Raw genomic sequence first — 5045 nt, forward strand, 5'->3', positions numbered from 1 at the left:
TAGCCTCTCTACTGTATATAGCCCTTCTACTGTATGTAGCCTCTCTACTGTATATAGCCTCTCTACTGTATATAGCCTCTCTACTGTATACAACCTCTCTACTGTATATAGCCTCTCTACTGTATATAGCCTCTCTACAGTATACAGCCTCTCTACTGTATATAGCCTCTCTACTGTATATAGCCTCTCTACTGTATATAGCCTCTCTACTGTATAAAGCCTCTCTACTGTATACAGCCTCTCTACTGTATATAGCCTGTCTACTGTATATAGCCTCTCTACAGTATATAGCCTCTCTACAGTATATAGCCTCTCTACTGTATATAGCCTCTCTACTGTATATAGCCCTTCTACTGTATACAGCCTCTCTACTGTATATAGCCTGTCTTTTTACTGTTGTTTTATTTCTTTACTTACCTATAGTTCACCTGACACCTTTTCTTGCACTATTGGTTAGAGCCTGTAAGTAAGCATTTCACTGTAAGGTCCTACACCTGTTGTATTCAGCGCACGTGACAAATACACTGATTTGATTTGACAAGTCAATAAAAATAGAAAGCCAGTCAATTGATTATTGCCAAGTTTTTCCAGCACTTTTGATAAACAGGACAAAGTAGAAATAGGTCTATAACAGTTAGGATCAGATCTCCCCTTTTAAATAAAGGAGAAACTGTGGCTGCCTTCCAAGCAAAGGGAACCTCCCCAGAAAGGAGAGACAGGTTAAACATGTCAGAGATGGGCTTGGTGATGATCAGAGCTACAACCTTAAAGAAGAAAGGAGACAGGTTAAAATGGTCAGAGATGGGCTTGGTGATGATAGGGACAGAGATGGGCTTGGTGATGATAGGGACAGAGATGGGCTTGGTGATGATAGGGACAGAGATGGGCTTGGTGATGATCAGAGCTACAACCTTAAAGAAGAAAGGAGAGACAGGATAAAATGGTCAGAGATGGGCTTGGTGATGATCAGAGCTACAACCTTAAAGAAGAAAGGAGAGACAGGTTAAAATGGTCAGAGATGGGCTTGGTGATGATAGGGACAGAGATGGGCTTGGTGATGATAGGGACAGAGATGGGCTTGGTGATGATAGGGACAGAGATGGGCTTGGTGATGATCAGAGCTACAACCTTAAAGAATAAAGGAGAGACAGGATAAAATGGTCAGAGATGGGCTTGGTGATGATCAGAGCTACAACCTTAAAGAAGGGAGGAGAGACAGGTTAAAATGGTCAGAGATGGGCTTGGTGATGATAGGGGCAGAGATGGGCTTGGTGATGATAGGGACAGCAACCTTAAAGAAGAAAGGAGAGACAGGTTAAAAATGACAGAGATGGGCTTGGTGATGATAGGGGCAGCAACCTTAAAGAAGAAAGGAGAGACAGGTTAAAAATGACAGAGATGGGCTTGGTGATGATAGGGGCAGCAACCTTAAAGAAGAAAGGAGAGACAGGTTAAACATGTCAGAGATGGGCTTGGTGATGATCAGAGCTACAACCTTAAAGAAGAAAGGAGAGACAGGTTAAAATGGTCAGAGATGGGCTTGGTGATGATAGGGACAGAGATGGGCTTGGTGATGATCAGAGCTACAACCTTAAAGAAGAGAGGAGAGACAGGTTAAAATGGTCAGAGATGGGCTTGGTGATGATAGGGACAGAGATGGGCTTGGTGATGATAGGGACAGAAACCTTAAAGAAGAAAGGAGAGACAGGTTAAACATGTCAGAGATGGGCTTGGTGATGATAGGGACAGCAACCTTAAAGAAGAAAGAGCACCATCTGACCCAGATGGTTTTTTGGGGTCAAGTTTAAGTAGCTCCTTTAAGCACATTCGACTCAGTGACTGAAACTTTGTAGCTACAAAGAAAAACATGGAGAAGCATCGGGGTAGTTGCATTAGAAGGGAGATGAGGAAATGCTGGGCGGGCAAGGAGGCATGGCTGAAATCAGTGGAGCAGATATCAGAGAACAAGTCAGAATTGGGGCTAGCAACAGTAGACGGGCCAGGGTGTACATGAACATTTCCAGATATCATCAACAATCAAGGCACGGCAGAGGACAGGGAGAGCTCTGCAGTGTTGGGGTGAGTGTCGTGAGTGTCGTGGAGGTACCTGTACCAGACAGGGGGAGACAGGCCCTGGCAGACGGAGAACAGATCGCCAGGTAGAGTCCAAGCAGCAGTGCAGCAGGCAACAGGGGGAGTAGGTGTCACACCCACTTGGGAGAAGCTTTATTTCTGGAGACAGATTTCCTGTAGAAATTCCAGTGAATGGTCTTTGAACAGCAGGAGGGGGCTTCAGAGGATTCCTCAAAGACTCGGCGCCTTTTTACTTCACACCTTAGTGAATTTGTCTCTGGTCTGTCCTGGGAGCCTTAAATCAGCATTCACTCTCCATAAAGTAAAATATATCATTTTAATGTACTTTAAAAAAAATATATATATATATTATTGTTTCTTCTTGGCTTTCAAAATAGCATCAGACCAAACACTACTCACTCAGTTCCAGGTTGGATGTTGTCTTCGGGTCTCTGTTGTTTGTTTGCAAGAGCTCTCTCTATATAGCTTGGAAAAGAAAACCTTGGAAGCAGTAATCTCTCCAGTTAATTTTGGGTAAAATAAGGTTGAAGGTTTGGAGTTTTGATATGCTGTGGAGGGTAGCATCCTGCATATGTACCTGCCAAATAAATCCAAGTTTATTGAACTCCAAATGTATCCTTTTGTAAAAAAAAACATGTTGAAAAATGTGAGAGCTCACATGGGGGTGTACATTTATACATAATATTTACAAACATAAATATTCAGACCCTTTGCTATGAGACTCAATATTGATCTCAGGTACTTCCTGTTTCCTTTGATCATCCTTGAGATGTTTCTACAACTTGATTGGAGTCCACCTGTGGTAAATTCATGTGATTGGACATGATTTGGAAATCCAAGCCATGAGGTCAAAAGAATTGTCAGTCGAGCTCTGAGACAGGATTGTGTCGAGGCACAGATCTGGGAGAGGCTACCAAAAAAATGCCTGGAGCATTGAAGGTCCCCAAGAACACATGGATGAAGTTTGGAACCACCAAGACTCTTCCCACAGCTGTCCGCCTTGGTCAGGTAGGTGCCCAAGAACCCAATGGTCACTCTGAGAGAGATACAGAGTTCCTCTGTAGAGATGGGAGAACCTTCCAGAAGGACAACCATCTCTGCAGCACTCCACCAATCAGGCCTTTATGGTAGAGTAGCCGGAAGCCACTCCTCAGTTAAAGGCACATGACAGACAACTTGGAGTTTGCCAAAAGGCACCTAAAGACAAGATTCTCTGGTCTGATGAAACCAAGATTGAACTATTTGGCCTGATTGCCAAGTTTCTTCAGGACACCTGCCACCATTACGACGGTGAAGCATGGTGGTGGCAGCATCCCTATGGCGAAGCATGGTGGTGGCAGCATCATGCTATGGGATATTTTTCAGTGGCAGGGACTTGGAGACTAGTCAGGATCGAGGGAAAGATGAAAAGATCAAAGTACAGAGAGATCCTTGATGAAAACCTGCGCCAGAGAGCTCAGGACCTCAGACTGGGGTGAAGGTTCGCCTTCCAACAGGTCAACAACCCTAAGCACACAGCCAAGACAATGCAGGAGTGACTTCGGGACAAGTCTCTGAATGTCCTTGAGTGACCCAGACAGAGCCCGAACTTGAAATATATTGAACATCTCTGGAGCAGCGACGCTCCCCATCCAACCTGACAGAGCTTGGGAGGATCTGATCAGAGATTAACAGTAGAAACTGCCTAAATACAGATGTGCCAAGCTTGTAGCATCATACCCAAGAAGACTCAAGGCTGTAATCGCTGCCAAAGGGGCTTCAACAAAGTACTGAGTAAAGGGCCTGAATAAATGTGACCGACCGGCTCAAATCGGACTTTTGTAGCAAAATGTGAAATTGTGTTTTTTACAATGGAGCTACAAAATGGTAAATCATACACTGCATTTGAGGAACAACGGGAAAGTAATTCTGCTTTGAAAGTTGATTAACTTGTAAACTCACTTTTGAGAAAATGGCCTTTGAATGTTTTGGTACCTACTGGAGAGCTGTCCTTTGTCTTCACCCATTCAGCATTGTTCACACCATCTTAAGCCTTAGCCCCACCCATCTCTTTAAGGATTCACATGAATTCGCATTCCACCAGCACCGTACCATCCTTCAGTCCAACCGGCTGTGGGATGTTGACCTCTGTCACAGTGCTGTCCTTCACAACACCAGCAATCTCAGACAGTGTTGACTCTGGTCTTTCTGAAGCGCTGCTTGATGAGGCCGAAGCACCAGTCAGGGGCAAACTTGGTGTGAACTGTGATCAGGAAGTGAAGGTCCAGACTGTGGTGGAGCATGGTCCGCCAGGCACAATACCAGAGCACAAACTTGGTGTGGCCTGTGATCAGGAAGTGAAGGTCCAGACTGTGGTGGAGCATGGTCCGCCAGGCACAATACCAGAGCACAAACTTGGTGTGAACTGTGATCAGGAAGTGAAGGTCCAGACTGTGGTGGAGCATGGTCCGCCAGGCACAATACCAGAGCACAAACTTGGTGTGGCCTGTGATCAGGAAGTGACGGTCCAGACTGTGGTGGAGCATGGTCCGCCAGGCACAATACCAGAGCACAAACTTGGTGTGGCCTGTGATCAGGAAGTGAAGGTCCAGACTGTGGTGGAGCATGGTCCGCCAGGCACAATACCAGAGCACAAAATTGTTCTTATTTTGCAGTTGCGAAGAGTTAAAAAGTAGACAGGACCTGGCTACATAGGGTCAGAAGGATAGTAGATGGGACCTGGGTCAGAAGGATAGTAGATGGGACCTGGCTACATAGAGTCAGAAGGATAGTAGATGGACCTGGGTCAGAAGGATAGTAGATGGGACCTGGCTACATAGGGTCAGAAGGATAGTAGATGGGACCTGGCTACATAGGGTCAGAAGGATAGTAGATGGACCTGGCTACATAGGGTCAGAAGGATAGTAGATGGGACCTGGCTACATAGGGTCAGAAGGATAGTAGATGGGACC

The sequence above is a fragment of the Oncorhynchus keta genome, unplaced genomic scaffold, assembly GCF_023373465.1.
Source record: "Oncorhynchus keta strain PuntledgeMale-10-30-2019 unplaced genomic scaffold, Oket_V2 Un_contig_18870_pilon_pilon, whole genome shotgun sequence".
NCBI classification, from domain to species: Eukaryota; Metazoa; Chordata; class Actinopteri; order Salmoniformes; family Salmonidae; genus Oncorhynchus; species Oncorhynchus keta.